Consider the following 17,573-nt stretch of genomic DNA (forward strand, 5'->3'; position numbering starts at 1 on the left):
TAGTAATTGTTCATACTATCCACGTTGAGGAGTGTTTTTCTATCTGTCTGGCCCTCCGTGGCAGCATAGTTGTATGCAATAGCAGAGTGTGAAGATATTATTATGTGTATGCTGCTGCAAGTCAGGTAGCCTGGTATACTTGGTTTACACTTTTAGGCTACATATTCATAGAGATCTATGTTATTGACCAATATGCTAAACACACTAATATGCAGGCATGAACAACTTTGGCAACCAGAGCTAATAATTACATTGTAAGATTTTTGGACTCATTGAATTGGTGTCACTTTTGTTGCAATTATCATAGCAATAGTAACAGCTTTATCCCAATATAGGCTGGTAAATCAACCTACTAAACCTTATTTTCACTACTGATGTCAAGTGTATTACTTTGGGTGTTACCTTCAGAGACTAGCATATTAATGCAAATTAATTAAGTTCTCTGGGTCACATACCTTACACCCACATACATTAAACACTGCAATTCCACTACGGGGTTTTTAATATATATTTTTTTATATACATGTAGCCAGGTCCCCCCTGCCTGTCAAGCCCCCCTTCACCTTGCTGGCGATCACGGGTGCCGCCAAGCCCAATGGCGGTCCCGTCGGCCGATCGCAAGAGTGGGGGCGGTCAGGGGTTGCCGGGGACGCGTGCAGCCGGTTGCCAGGGCCGCAATCGCGTTGTTAGGGTTCCTGGTGCTCTCGAAGCAGGGCGGCGAGGGCGCCGCCATCTTCTATTTGTTGACGCATGCGCAGTCATGCTCTCGTGGCCAGCAGGGAAGTTCGCGCATGCGCAGGAGACGCGCGCGAACGAGGGCCAATCAGGAGAGGGCTCACAGAAGGGACTACATCTCCCATGAGCCTCAGGAGCGCCCTACGTGACCCCAGGGAGCCAATAGGGCTACAGCATCTCCCTGCAGAGGAGAATAGATACTTTTCACAGGGTTTGGAGCACGTTAGTTGGCGTCAGGAGCAGCTAGGGGAAAGAGGTAGGGTGCAGGAGTCAGTGAGTCCCTGCACTAGGCCAGCAGCCCCCTAGGCCCCAGATAGCCGTGAGCCACTCGTAGCATTGAGTGTTGCAGGGACAGGCCCCAGGTTAGGGACCCTGCCCCTTACTACCCAGAGTCAGTTAAGGACACAGCGGACGCTGCGCGTCCATCCAGAGGTTTGGGCTCTGACCTCCGCTGCCGCTGCAGCAGCCATCCGGGTGGGATCACCCCGGACGGTAGTTCCTGTATTCGTCAGCATTCGGATCCTTTGTGAAGTTCCTTGGCAAGCCCGGGCACTGGAGTGCTCGGCAGGTAACCATCACCAAGTGCACCAACGATCCTACATATATATTATATTCATACGGGACTAGTGGCTGCGCAGTCACACATATCATCTCCCTTTAAGGGTGCGGGACATATTGTGTGGGGTTACTGGACACGGGGTGGGATCACCTGGTGTAGGTGGGAGCGTCCTGCGAGACACAGTAGTTAGTGTCTCCTCTAGAGAGGGACACCTGTTGATATATGAATAAGTATTGCTACAGTAAAGTCATTGGTTATTTTACATGCGGTGTGTGGAGTGATATATATATTTGTCATGCGAGGAACCACTCCTCCTCTGGCGGGAGCCATCGCAGGTGGAGGCGTTGCACCAAGAGATTGTGTTATATGTATGTACCCCAGTTTCCCCGAGCAGAGGCTTAGGCTCCTGAGAGCCACACAGGTATACACAGCAGGTAGTAGCGTCTGTATTCACAGGGAATATGCGTTACATTTGGAGGCGCTGCTGAGTCAGCCCTGGGGTGCCCTACTCAGTAGTTCACGTAGTATCCTATCAGTCAGCATGTCTGCGCTCAAGCCCCAACAAGTGGCTGACTGGGCCGGAAAGCTAGGAGAGCTCCTGCGACACGTAGTCGCCGTAGACGGGGTACCTGCCTATGTATCCATGTTTACTGTCAGCAGTGCAGTAAGGACATTACCTGGTCTGGCGGGCGCCCGCCTCATCAGCAAGCACTACAACATTGACCGGCAAGAGAACACCCTATTGCTGGCCACTGAACAAGCTATTCCCCCTGATAGAGGCCCACGAGTAGTGTATCTACCAGAGACTTTACCGCAAGGGTGCCCTCTAATTTACCCTGGAACCGTTTCCAGTCACGTAACTTCCCTTACCAGACATGCGGGTTGGGAAGACAAAGATATGGCCGCCAGTACACCCATCAGATCAGACATATCTCTACCCCGAGTGACCTTCTCTTCTGATGCTAGGCAAGGGGCCACCAGCTGGGCCGGTAGCCCGCCAACATCACCGATCCCTAACCGGTTAGTGAACAGCTTCACCCCAACCTCTAACAGTCAGGGAGCGGGGATCACAAGTTCCTCAGACAGTGGCGGCTCCATGCTACGAGCAACATTCCCCACAGCTTGTGGAAGCGATAACTACGTCCGCCCAAGCCCAAAATTACAGGAAGATGAAGGCGTTTTCAGGAACGGTTCCTGTCCCCCCAGACGAGGAAAGCATCGAGTCTTGGAAGGAACACACCCTCAAGGTGATCGATGAATGGCCCTGCTCTGAAACGGTCAGACGTCAGAGAATCCTGGAAAGCCTCCGACCCCCAGCAGCCACCATGGTCAGTGCACAGCGCAACCAAGACCCTGATCTCGCTGCTCATCAGATGGTAGACTTGTTGGTCCAGATCTATGGCAAAGATGAAGAGGAGAGTGAGCTGTGGTTCAAATATTACGGTCTCCGACAGAAGGAGAAGGAAGACCTGTCAGATTTCCTTCAACGAATCCAGCTAGTCCTGTGGAAATTGCAAACTTGCGGCCTCATCCTAGCCTCAGAGATGGATGAATACCGGCGCAAGCGGTTCCTCTGAGGGGCCATTCCCACGCATCACATAGTGATCATGATCAGGTGCTCACTAATGGAGGGGCCTCCCCCTACCTTCAGTCACGCTTGTGCTCTCCTCACAAGCACAGGGAAGAAAGGGAAGGACCCGCTAGCGAGGTGGGGAGGCCGCAGACAGCAGAGCGGGAGTGCGCGCGCTCTCAGGCACCAACGCGGGGTTTGCAGGAAGCCAATGCTTCAGCACAGGAGTCTGGAAACGGAAACCAGGAAACATGGAACATGGAGTCCAGAGCACAAGGTAACATCCAGAGAAGGATTGCTTCTTGGAGAATGTCCAGACTTCTTAAAGGCATTTTGACAGAAACAGCATGGTGCAGCGAAACTAAACATAACATAAGGGTTCTTAGTCTAATCCATTGGCCAAGGAATTATAAGCCTGCTACCACGTCAAGGTGAACCCTACTAAGCAGGTACCTACACTACCCGATGATAAACTAACCTCAGTAGTATGAGTGACTGTCCCAGTCTTCCGGAATCCACAGGAGATAAGTAAAGGTCCAAAGGAGGTCCAGACAGGAACAGTATGCGATGAGTACTAGCAGGCACCAGGGCTGGTAGCAAAAGACTAAATGCAAAGAGAAAGTCAAAGAGAGGCTTACTTCCTGTCAGGAGGAAGAGGGCAGGGTTTGCCAGAAAACAAGATGGAGTTTCTTGCTTCACAATTCTTAAAGACACAGGATCTTGACTCGCAGCTAGAGGGCGGCGATCAGAAGTAAACAGGTAAGGAAGGAACACGCCACAGTGGCTGTGTTCCGCGCATCGTTACACCTTCATGGACATTTTGGGGATCGTCAAAGGGCATGAAGCCTATACGAAGCTACATACAGGCACCAAGGTCAAAGAGTCCACTGCGAGTGACATCCCGGGAGCCTCCACTCGCCGGATCAAGAAACCTGTCAAAGAGGAAGAGGAGCCACCCAAGTCGCCCTCGACGAAAGGCCGTACTTCGGGGAGATCCTCCCCCACTTACCCAAGACGACTAGTTCCTAAAGATATCGTCTGCTACGGTTGTGGACAGAAAGACCATTTCTCCAGAGAGTGCCCGGATGGGGGCACCCAAGAAAAGAAAACGCCCAGTAAAGGAAGCTCGGCTAGGTCCATGATCTGTCGGATACAGACCACAGAAGCCAAGACATCCGAGGCCACCCCTGCGCCTCCCAAAGCTCCTACTGACCTAAGCCCAGACGATGGAATTCAGCCGGGGATGGTTACTGTCAGGTAGGCCCCTCTGCCATCATGCGTGTGGTAGTAGAAGGAGTCTATGCCTCTGCTTTACTGGACACCGGGTCCCAAGTGACCATAATCTACCGATAATTCTACGACCAACATCTTAAGCACTGTCCCCTGCGGTCGGCGGAACATATGAAGGTGAGGGGGTTGAGCAATGAAGATTACCCCATCGATGGGATTGTGAGAATTCAACTGGAGATACTTCAATTGAATAACGGTAAGAAACATCCCATGCATGTGGAGGCAATGGTATGCCCGAAGCCTCAAGGACAGTGTCAGTACCCGGTCATCTTGGGAACAAATACGGATATAGTGCGAGTCGTAATCAGAGCCTAACTGAAGGAGACCAATGAATTGCCAATGGCCAATACACTCCTTGACCCTGTACTGAGAGAGGAGTGCAACAGAGTATATACCTTAGAGTGTCACGGGGACCTCTACAATCGTCAATGCGGACTGACGATCATTTTACGAGGGGGAGTGCAACGCATTGCCGTCTGGTGCTGTTATCCCGATCGAGATGAGACCGATCATCTGTTCTCTCTGGAGAGTACCCCTGAGGAAGAGACCCAGAGAGGATATAGGGTAATACCTGAAGTGAGAGAGTAGACGACCAAAATTCCTCTACGAACCTACGTGTATGTTCAAAATATCTCTCCATTCCCGATGGACATTGATGCAGGACAAAATTTGGGCAGCATATATCCCTTCAGCCCGGTAGAAATAGCGCCCCAGGTGAACGCTGCTGCAGTGGGTGAGCAGTTAGTCGATCTGGATTTCAACTTCGGAGACTCGACGCTGCCAACTGAGTGGAAGGATCGACTGACGGCTAAGCTGAACGAAAGAAGGACGGTATTTTCCACAAGCGAGATGGATGTGGGCCACAGTCGCAGCGCCCAACACACCATTAGGTTGAGTGACGCCACTCCGTTCCGTTAACGCTCTCGTCGCATCGCCCCCAGGGATGTGGACGATGTAAGGAACGTCCTGAAGGAAATGGAGACCGCTGGGATATTGACGGAGTCTCGGAGTCCTAATGCATCACCCATAGTGGTGGTAAGAAAGAAGAATGGATCTGTAAGATTGTGCGTCGATTATCGAACTCTGAATAATCGTACGGTACCCGATCAATACAACCTTCCTCGCATTGAAGAAATCCTGAATGCTCTAACCGGGAGCCAATGGTTTAGCGTGCTCGACTTACGATCTGGGTACTACTAGGTACCTATGAGTGAAGAGGACCAGGAAAAGACAGCCTTCGTCTGCCCCCTGGGCTTCTACCAATTCATGCGTATGCCCCAAGGTATATGTGGAGCTCCTGCTACCTTCCAGCGACTGATGGAGAAAACAATCGGGGACATGAACCCTCGGGAGTGTCTTGTCTTCCTGGACGACATCATTGTCTTCGGGAAGACCGTGGAAGAGCACGAAGAGAGGCTGCTGAAGGTGATAGACCGTCTTGGAAAAGAAGGATTGAAGTTATCCCTCGGTTTTGTCACACCTCGGTGACCGACGTGGGACACATCGTGTCTGCTCAAGGAATTGCTACCGATCCAGCCAAAGTAGAAGCGGTAGTGAACTGGCCGCGCCCCGAGAATGTCACGGAACTGCGATCATTCCTGGGTTTCTGTGGGTATTACCGTCGCTTCGTGGAAGGGTACTCTAGTCGAACTAAACCCCTGAACAATCTGTTGAAGATATACCGTGAAGATACCGGAAGGAAGGCCACGTCGGCCCGTCAACCGTTTGGTGATAAGTGGACATCCGAGTGTGAGCGGGCCTTCCTGAACTTGAAGAAAAGCCTGACTGAAGCACCCGTGCTTGCGTATGTCGATCCAGAACAACCATACGTTCTGCATGTGGATGCCAGGCTCAACGGACTAGGCGCTGTCTTACATCAGAAGCACCCAGAGGGTCTTCGGCCTGTAGCCTACATCAGCCGCAGTCTGACACCCAGTGAACAGAAATACCCTGTACACAAGCTAGAGTTCCTGGCTCTCAAATGGGTGATCACAGAGAAACTTCATGATTACCTCTATGGTGTTACGTTTGAGGTAAGGACGGATAACAATCCCCTCACGTACATCAATACTTCCGCCAAGTTGGATGCAGCAGGGCACCGATGGCTGGCAACCCTATGTAACTACAGATTCTCTCTGACTAGAAGAAAAAATGGTGTATATAGCGCTAAAAATGAACAAATAATATTATGGTGCAATATTGTGAACCACAAAGTGAATATATGTGATATTAACTAAATAAGACAAGGCTGCCAGGAAAAAACTAACCCAAACACAGTTAGTACAAAGCACAGAAAAAAACAATACTGACCGGCGCCTCAATGTCCAAATGGAAAATATAAGTGAGTCCAAGGATATGCTGCAATGTCCAATAAAGATGATCCAGTCGTTAGACAGCAGGCTCCACAGCAGCAACCAAGGTATATAATGCAGGGAAGATAAAAGGAGAAATCATAGCGTAACAAGGTATGAACAAAACATATAACACACATACACAGACACACAAACACTTACAACAATAACAGATAGGCTGACTTATAACAGAGAATTTATTAAACAAATATAAAAAGGCAGAGAACTAACGGAGCAGGTCTAGGATCCGGTGTGTAAAACCGGAATCCTACTTATAGGAAATCCAAAGATTACAGGCAGTGGTGTATAATGAGCGTTGTCCGGCGGCAGCTAATGGTGGATGCGTGGCACTTTAGGGAAAGCTGCAGGCACCTCTTCTGATCGAAGTCAGGTTGCGCGTCACTGTAGACCACTTCTCGCGATGCCTCCCGTCCGCGACCCGAATTACGTCACACTGGATGAAGCTGCTTGCCGAACTCGCTTCTCCTGCTTTCTGAAGCTGTGGATTTCAGCAGGGGTCTGCTCCTGATAGAGTTAGGGCCTTTGAGAGTTACATTGTGTCAGCGAACTCTATCAGGAGCAGACCCCTGCTGAAATCCACAGCTTCAGAAAGCAGGAGAAGCGAGTTCGGCAAGCAGCTTCATCCAGTGTGACGTAATTCCGGTCGCGGACGGGAGGCATAGCGAGAAGTGGTCTACAGTGACGCGAAACCTGAGTTTCGATCAGAAGAGGTGCCTGCAGCCTTCCCTAAAGTGCCACGCGTCCACCATTAGCTGCCGCCGGACAACGCTCATTATACACCACTGCCTGTAATCTTTGGATTTCCTATAAGTAGGATTCCGGTTTTACACACCGGATCCTAGACCTGCTCCGTTAGTTCTCTGCCTTTTTATATTTGTTTAATAAATTCTCTGTTATAAGTCAGCCTATCTGTTATTGTTGTAAGTGTTTGTGTGTCTGTGTATGTGTGTTATATGTTTTGTTCATACCTTGTTACGCTATGATTTCTCCTTTTATCTTCCCTGCATTATATACCTTGGTTGCTGCTGTGGAGCCTGCTGTCTAACGACTGGATCACCTTTATTGGACATTGCAGCATATCCTTGGACTCACTTATATTTTCCATTTGGACATTGAGGCGCCGGTCTGTATTGTTTTTTTCTGTACATATTCTCTCTGAAGTACGAGCCGGGGCCTTTGAACATTGGAGCTGACGCTCTATCACGACGACCAGGATTAAGTGCTACTCCCGATGATGATGAATGGGAAGAGATCCCTGGGCCTGGGATGCGAGCAATGTGTAGCATAGCGACCGTCATCAATGATCAGGTGGCCTTCTCCGAACTACGAGTTGCAGATTCGTTAGGATGCCAGTCGCAGGCTATCCCCGCCGCCTACTGCGATCCCAAGGGAATGAACATCACCCATGACAAAGTCATAAGATGGAAAGACTTAGTGGACTATCAAATAAGAGATCCCGTAATCAGCATAATTCGGCAAGCTGTTCAGAGGAAGAATCCCGCTCTACTGAAAAGTGCTCCCCGAGACCTGATCGCGTTGCTAATGCGTGAGGTGGACAAGTTCGAGATAGACAATTGCTTGCTCTATAGGGTAGTCCAATATAACAACCACCCTGATAGGCGACAACTGGTTCTAAACTTGAGATATATGGTGTTGAAGTCTCTACATGATGAACATGGGCACCTCGGTGTAGAGAAGACTTTTGGGTTAGTCCAAGACCGTTACTTCTAGCCCAAGATGCGGGAAGCAGTGGAACAACACTGCCGCCGTTGTTCCCGGTGTGTCCAATGCAAGACTTTGCCTACCAGAGCAGCACCCATGGCCCATCTCAAGAGTTCTGGTCCAATGGACCTGGTGTGTATGGACTTTTTGTGTATTGAACCCGATACCCGAGGAATCTGTAACGTGCTGGTCATCACGGACCATTACACCTGGTATGCTCAGGCCTTCCCCACAAAAGACCAGAAGGCCATCACAGTCGTAAAAATACTATGGGAAAAGTTCTTCGTTCACTACGGTCTTCCAAACCGACTTCACTCCGACCACGGGCGAGATTTTGAGAGCACTCTGATCCGAGAATTACTCAAAATGCTGAACATCGCCAAATCCCGGACGACTCCGTACCACCCCGAAGGAGACGCTTTGCCTGAACGATTCAATAGGACCTTGTTGGACATGCTCGGAACCCTGAAGGGTGCGCAGAAAACGGAATGGAGTCGACATGTAGAAGCTTTGGTACACGCGTACAACTGTACTCGCCATGAATCCACTGGATTCTCCCCATACTTCCTCATGTTTGGGCGGGAGGCAAGACTCCCAGTAGATGTGCGTCTTCGAGTATCAACGGATGGGATACACAATGCTACCCATTTCAAGTATGTGCAAAGACTAAAGGACAGTTTGCAGCAAGCTTACCAACAGGCTGAGAAGTCTACAGCTAAACTGAATGCTGGCAATAAGAGACGATATGACAATAAAGTCAAGTATCGGGAGCTACGTCCTGGGGACGCTGTGTTGCTTCGTAATCTGGGAGTCCCATAAACTAGCGGACCGGTGGAGAGACGGTGTATATGAAGTAGAGTCACAGATGCACGGCCTCCCGGTTTATCGCATCAAAGACACTGACGGCCGGGTAAAGGTTTGGCATCGTAATCACCTTCTTCCCATCCCCCAAGTGGGAGACGAAGAAGCAGAAATACTGGCCACACCTCTCAACGGTGAGTCCGATTTATCAGAGATGGGTCAAGAGACTGTAAATAACGAAACCCACTCTGAAACTCCTGAAGACCCTATGGAGGGACCCTCTCAAAGGGACTATTCCACAGAAGGGGCATCTCCCGGAGGAGCTACGGGTAAGGGGCCTAGTAGGCCAATGCCTACTAAGGTGGCACCAACAGTCCAACCTTTGGATCCACAGAGCCCGAGCTTTGTACCCAACAAAGACTGTTCAGAGACATTTCTCCCCTCAAGGGAAGAGGCTGAGACTCAGGACTGTACATATTACTCCCCAGAGGGAGTTGCTGAAGAACAGCTCTGAAAGAGCCAAAGAGTCAGGTACCCTCCAAATCGGGAAACCTATGATCAAATTGGGGCACCCCATTATGAGGCTCAGCAGTGGTCTCGGAGCAAAATCCAATCTGTGATTGTGATGCTCACCGAATTGTGCAACATCGTATAAAGTAAATGCGAATGTGCTAAGTTATATAATTGAACTGCATTTTTATTATATAACTGATGTATATAGTTTTGAAGTTATGTGTCCCAAGCGAGGGCGTTGGGGTTTTTACAAGGGGGAGGATGTAGCCATGTCCCCCCTGCCTGTCAAGTCCCCCCTCACCTTGATGGCGATCGCGGGTGCCGCCGAGCCCAATGGCGGTCTTGTCGGCGATCGCAAGAGTAGGGGCGGTCAGGATTCTGCTCGGGGGTTGCCGGGGACGTGTGTGGCCGGTTGCCAGGGCCGCGATCGCGTTGTTAGGGCTCCCGGCACTCCCGAAGCATGGCGGCGAAGGCGCCGCCATCTTCTATTTGTTGGCACATGCGCAGTCATGCTCTCGGTGCGGTGGCCAGCAAGGAAGTTCGCGCATGCGCAGGAGACGCGCGCAAACGAGGGCCAATCAGGAGAGGGCTCACAGAAGGGACTACATCTCCCATGAGCCTCAGGAGCGCCCCACGTGACCCCAGGGAGCCAATAGGGCTACAGCATCTCCCTGCAGAGGAGAATAGATACTTTTCGCGGGGTTTGGAGCACGTTAGTTGGCGTCAGGAGCAGCTAGGGGAAAGAGGTAGGGTGCAGGAGTCAGTGACTCCCTGCACTAGGCCAGCAGCCCCCTAGGCCCCAGATAGCCCTGAGCCACCAGTAGCATTGAGTGTTGCAGGGACAGGCCCCAGGTTAGGGACCCTGTCCCTTACTACCCAGATTCAGTTAAGGACACAGCGGACGCTGCGCGTCCATCCAGAGGTTTGGGCTCAGACCTCCGCTGCAGCAGCCATCCGGGTGGGATCGCCCCGGACGGTAGTTTCCTGTATTCGTCAGCCTTCGGATCCTTTGTGAAGCTCCTTGGCAGGCCCGGGCACTGGAGTGCTCGGCAGGTAACCATCACCAAGTGCACCAACGATCCTACATATATATTATATTCATACGGGACTAGTGGCTGCGCAGTCACACATATCATCTCCCTTTAAGGGTGCGGGACATATTGTGTGGGGTTACTGGACACGGGGTGGGATCACCCAGTGTAGGTGGGAGCGTCCTGCGAGACGCAGTAGTTAGTGTCTCCTCTAGAGAGGGACACCTGTTGATATATGAATAAGTATTGCTACTGTACAGTAAAGTCATTGGTTATTTTACATGCAGTGTGTGGAGTGATATATATATATATTTGTTCTGCGAGGAACCACTCCTCCTCTGGCGGGAGCCATCGCAGGTGGAGGTGTTGCACCAAGAGATTGTGTTATATGTATGTACAAGAGAAAGAGATGGGGGAACACAGGTGGAAGGGTGAAATGGAACAAAATATGGTTCAGGTGTGTTAAGCCCTGAAGCAATGACAATGGGGTTTTGAAGTGTTTATTAAATCTTAACACTCACACGGCCTTGTGCAAATGCTGTCGCATCAAGGTATCTTTTGGTCTTCTCCTCTCTGTCTTGTAGAGTAGTTCTTCACTCTGCGTCTGCGAACTTCTTCTCCTTCATCTTTGATGTAGTATCACCCCGAGAGCGCTGCGGATATTTTCTCCTGTCTATCATTGTGGCTGGATGGAGATCCCGGCTGCACGGCCAGCACCTGGCTCCTCTCTCCCGGTGTATATATACCTCTCTCCCGGTATATACACCTCTCTGTACTCCGCGCCACTCCCTCAGACTCACGAAGCTTCTGTGTAAAATTCAAACCTGGCGGCCGTTGGCATCTTCAGAAGTCCTTCTTGGAGGTGACCATTGGTCACCGGTATATATACACCGGGAGAGAGGAGCCAGGTGCTGGCCGTGCAGCTGGGATCTCCATCCAGCCACAACGATAGACAGGAGAAAATATCCGCAGCGCTCTCGGGGTGATACTACATCAAAGATGAAGGAGAAGAAGTTCGCAGACGCAGAGTGAAGAACTACTCTACAAGACAGAGAGGAGAAGACCAAAAGATACCTTGATGCGACAGCATTTGCACAAGGCCGTGTGAGTGTTAAGATTTAATACACACTTCAAAACCCCATTGTCATTGCTTCAGGGTTTAACACACCTGAACCATATTTTGTTCCATTTCACCCTTCCACCTGTGCTCCCCCATCTCTTTCTCTTGTTTCCCTGTTCATTAAGGATCCCGTGTAGATCCTATTTTGGGGTTGTTTGAGTCACAGGAGGAGACAAAGAAGCGGAGGGATACCTTACGAACTTCTAAGGTTGTTATTATACCTATATCCCGTACTTATTATACATACAGGTAGCGCCCGGTTTTTCTCTTTCCTTATATGTATGTACCCCAGGCTCCCCGAGCGGAGGCTTAGGCTCCTGAGAGTCACACAGGTATACACAGCAGGTAGTAGCGTCTGTATTCACAGGGAATACCCGTTACATACACATTGTTACATATTTATTTTTTGGTTTTAATACATTTGTCAGTAATTTGACCAATAAAATTTTATTATTTTTCATTTGATCCTAGTTTAAGAGCCACAGCAGTTGAATTCTCTGCAGGACTCATTTGGTTAGTACTTTTTCCCCTACATGCTAATGAGTGCATTTTTTGGTGGAGGACCTTGCGGATCCTCTTTGGATCTATTTGTCTACATATCATATATTCCTCCATTGCACCTTAGCCATCATTTATACTAATGTGTATTAGGTGAGCAGTTTTTTTCATTTCACATCTAATGTACAGGTTTTGAAGAATTTATTTTAGTGTTAGGACACTTGAGACGTGGTCTGCCTTGGAGGAGCTCAAGGGCTTACAACACTTTGGCCAAAGAGGTAAACTAGAAGACCATTTTATTCAAAAGCTATATATATATATATATATATATATATATATATATATATATATATATATATATATATATATATATATATATATATATATATATGCACTGTACTGTGTATTTGTGTCATTTGGATGTAGCACTGGGCTCTGTCTGTGTTTCATGTTCTGGCTCTGGTTTTAAATATATATTGCCATGCTCAGTAGCACTCCTCTTTGACACTTATACGCATATATATCACGGCCCTGAGGAAGGTCTCCCTGAGAGACCGAAACGTTGGCTTTCGTGTACCTGTTTATTTCAATACAGACTTCTTTGGATTATACCACGTTGGTTGCTGTCTCCTTACTGGTCTTTGGGCTGGTTTGTATGTTATGTGGATCCCTATGGGACTAGCAACTGCCTTTTGTTTTACATCAGAGTGCTGACTGTTTGATCTTTATATATATATATATATATATATATATATATATATATATATATATATATATATGTTGCGGTTACTTTGGGGGTTCAATATGAGCTTATAGGGGTCCTGTATGTTTTAGGATATGATGCTATAATGACACACCATATTAAAAATGCCGTCATTTTATTCCATTAACACTGATAAACACTTGTGTGTTTTTAATGAAAAATAAATGCTGATTTTACATAAAGCGGAATGCTTGGTTATATTTCAAATCATTCAATATTTTTCTATTTTGTGGCAATTCACATGTAAAAACATTATCTGCATGACCATTTAACAACACTCTTTATTAAAACCTTCTGCAAACTTTAATTTGGTATGGTTTACTGGAACTTTGGGTATAATCTGTCCTCAGTAATTAAAAGGAGCAGCGTGTACTGTATCTTTTTATCTTTTCTTTAACATTGTGATTCAGGGCCTAAATTTGCAACAAAAAAACCTTTTGTAATCTTGTTTGAAAGCTATTTTAAAGAATGAAAGATATTACAATTGTCAGGCATTTATTTTTTTGACTGATTCTTTATTAATTTGAGTTTTAATAAATGATTCAACGTGGGATGGCACCTTTAAGCAGTCACTGTTTTGTTGCGTTGTACCTATAAACATCTACTTATATTATAAATAGCTACTTAAAGAACTAGACTATTAGTAGGGCTACTATCAGTAGTGGAGCGCTGGGACCACTGTACTGGGCCCGGGGGCTGAGGGGGCCCGTCTAGCCCAACGCGGAACTGTGGTACGACAGGAAGTAGGTTGCGACTTCCGGGATCAGCAGAAATCCCTGTATTGGCCCCTTCCTGTACAAATTGTTGATTTAATAAATATATTTTGATTGACTCCTCAAGCCTTTTCCCTTTAACATCATACAAAATCGTGTTTATGTTCTTGGGTAAATGTAAGTTTCTAAATATATGTTTTCTAGTGTGGATTGTTTTGTGTATTAGGATAGTAAACATCTGTAAGGATACTAAATGATTTAGGGAATTGTACTCGAAAGACACTTTCTAATCTGGTTTGATCATTTAAAGGTGGTATAGTGGAAACAAAAAATGAACTGACTTACCTAAACAAATCTAACAATGCTAATAGCAAAGGTTTAGCAGCTTTCTTGAGAAATTAGTAACAAGTTGAATTTCTTAGGGGCCTCTGAATGGGCAAATGTTTTGTTAATGCAGTGGGTTTAAAAAAACATTTTTTTAACCTTTTTCTAACCCTGTCCCTCTCAGGGAACCAATACAGTTAATGAGCAAATAAGGGTGGGTAGTCATGTTGGTTCTTTCTTCCATGTAGTAACAAAGGAGGGAGAGGGTGTACATTAGGTAGTATGATGCCTTTTTTTGGACCAACCAGTGGTTGAAATGTTACAAGTTTTTGTGCCTCTCAGGGTCCTTCATCGGGTATGGCAGAAAGACTAAATATTTATATTGTGTTTCTGTATTTCTGCCACACCTGATGAAGAACCCTGAGAGGTTCGAAAGCTTGTAACATGTCAACTACTTGTTGGTCCAATAAAAGTTATCATACCACCTGCTCCCTCTCCCTCCTTTGTTATGTCTGTATAGCAAGTGCTTGTAAAGCTACACACTTCACACAACAGGGGAAAATCTACCCTCTCGTGTCTAACTTTAAAAAATATTTTTAAATACTTATACAGTGAGCAAAAGAAAGATATCAATCACCCCATATGTAACCCCTTAACCATGTTAATATTGGTACTAGGAGTTATTAAAACTTCAGTGCTGGAAGCCGTGATGTGTTCCTGTGTTTCCAAAAGGACAGGCACTGGTTGGATCAGTAAACTCTCTTTGACCTCAAGTTTTAAAGAATGAGCTAGTGGTTTTAATTTTTGAGGTTCTGTTCTTTACACGCCACATCTTGGCTGTTTTTGAGCAGGGGAAAGATCAACTCACTATGGTTTCACTCGTCACAGTGGTTTGTGACCAAAATGACAGACACTGTCTGACAAACTGTCTCTACTTGTGGATTTCTCAGGCACGCACTGTGTTGCTGTAATTTTAGGATATCTCCTGGCTCTCAAGTGACCCGAATCTGAAGAAGAATGGGACTAATTCATCACGCATTTTGTAGTCATGTTAGAAATATTCAGCATTTATATTTAGTGCAAGAAACTTTTATTTGTATTTTAGCACTTTAATCACTTTGCTAATCTCTACAGTACATCGAACGCAAAAGATGTATATATGAACATATATACACATGTTTCACATGTCTGCAGTGACCATTCAGCACTGTGAAGGGGATTTACAAAGCTCTCATCAAGGATATCGAAGTTTGATCTGTGTTAATTGGCATTCAAATTAATGTCAGTTAACACTGATCACGGTCCGATGTCGCTTGTCAGCGCTTTTTTTTTAAATTCCCCTCTATGTTTTGAGTGATACATAGAATGACTACATTTGTGTCCATATCATTCTATGCAATACCTTAATATGTCAGCAGCTATATGTGTTACACACCACAGATGTAGTTGTTCTATACTGTATTCATATACTGTAAATCCTGTAAGGGCTTAGTATGATTTGGCATCCATTCAGAAAAAAAACCAGTCACAATTAATTATCTCTAAATACCCTTCTAATGATCGGTGATTAAGAATATACATACCACTGACTGAAGTTATGAAGTGCTGCACAATTTCATAGAAAACAAACCTTTTGGATAGGATTTAAAAATGTAAAAAAAAAAGTCTTACATGTATTTATTTACAGTATCCTATGCAATACAAACAACTACATTTGTGGTTACATGAGCTGCACTGATCGTGCCAAGTTCACTTTCTATATAAATGTATGTACTAGTTTGTTTAAAACCCTTGGAGGATTAAAATAATTTCTGTTTGAAATCTCACACTTTGAGTGCTTTTATGCAGAATATTTAAGCCAGACTAATCACTTGGGATGTTTTTGAGAGCCCTGGTTTTGGAACGGCTAAATATATCTAGATGTCTTGTGCCCACTTGTCGAATTGCTGGTGGGGGGGAGTTCTAAACTGTTGCTCTCTATTCATTAAATATGTTGTCAGATTTTAATTAAGATGAAAGAAAACTATTTGCTAAGAAGCTGCAGTTGCTTTGTGCTGAGATGTTGCCATGGCTTTAGTGCAGCCATGTGGGAATAGCATTATAATTTTGGATGTACATGTTTATTTTACAAGAAGTACAGATGTAGCAAGCGTTGCTGCACCAGCGGGTACAGTCACACATCGGTGCCACCCCTTTTTCATGAGCGGCTAATGGTGTCTGCTGCCGCGTTGTATCCTGCCACAGTGCGCCAGCGGGAACAAGAACGTAACAAAAAACACTAATATATTAACGAACAGTTCTACATTCAGAGACTCATAAGAAATGAAAATTGTAATACCTTTCCAGTGAATCAAAACAAGCCAAATCTTTGCTTTTAGCATGGTTAAATTAGTTTAAGAAAGCCAACGAGATTGGTAAATTGTGAGAGGTTTTTTTGTACAACTACATGGGATTGCACCTTTAAATGTTTTTGCTTTTAAATAATATATCACTTGTGCAGAACTCTGTGAGAAGGCAGCTCATGATATTTAAATATTCAGAATAGAAGAGAGGGTGATAATCTGTATGCTCAGCTCAAAAAAAAAAAGGACATTCTAGGCAACAGCGAAAAGCTTACAAGCTCCCCAACACCTTACTCAACATTTTGTGTAAAAATAAAACAAAAAACTTAGACCAAACGTCACCACAGGTCAACTTACACAGCAATATAGGTATCTGCATCTATCTAATCTAATCTAGCTATGAAAAACTGGGGTGTATTTTTGGGAAGTAGCAACTGGTCATTCCCTCCCACAAAGTATCTGGAATAAATACATTTTTGAAGATGACCATTGAAGTGAATTTGTAAAATGTGCTTTGGAGCCTAGATTTGCAAAACTATTCAACAAACCTTCGATTTGTAATATACTTGTATAGAAGGTGTAGTTTAGTGTTACTTTGCATTGAAGGTACAGTATTGTTGTTCTGGGAGAAAAGCTCTCAATGTTAAAAGCTCAGATGCACCTTCCATTACCAAATATTTATATGGTGTGTTTTTACACCATGCATTTTTATTTGAATCATTTAATACATAATGTGTTTATAAAGATTTCTTCAATTATGATTGATTTAATCTAGACCAGTGTTTCCCAACTCCAGTCCTCATGGAACCCAAACAGTTCAGGTCTTAAAGATATCCCTGCTCCAGCACAGGTGGGTCAATCAGTGGCTCTGTCATTTTGACTGAGCAACCTGTGCTGGAGCAGGGATATCCTTAAGACCTGACCTGTTGGGGTTCCCTGAGGACTGGAGTTGGGAAACACTGATCTGGACAAAATAAGTTATGGTGAGTAAATAAGACAGAAACCCTCCACTGTACAGTGTACTGCAAATAAAAATACCACTTGTGAGCACATTCACATGTCTCAGACAGGTTTATCCTTTGCATGTCCTTACCCAGAATCCCTGGCTACAGTGGAGGTATTGGGAAAGGCAGCTTCCAGGTATGTCTGAGATGTGAATGTGAACCTTGAAGGGTAGAACGGATTCTTCACGCAGTGCACGTTTTTGGATATTTTATTTC

Source organism: Ascaphus truei, chromosome 3 (genome assembly GCF_040206685.1).
Source record: "Ascaphus truei isolate aAscTru1 chromosome 3, aAscTru1.hap1, whole genome shotgun sequence".
In the NCBI taxonomy this organism is placed as follows: Eukaryota; Metazoa; Chordata; class Amphibia; order Anura; family Ascaphidae; genus Ascaphus; species Ascaphus truei.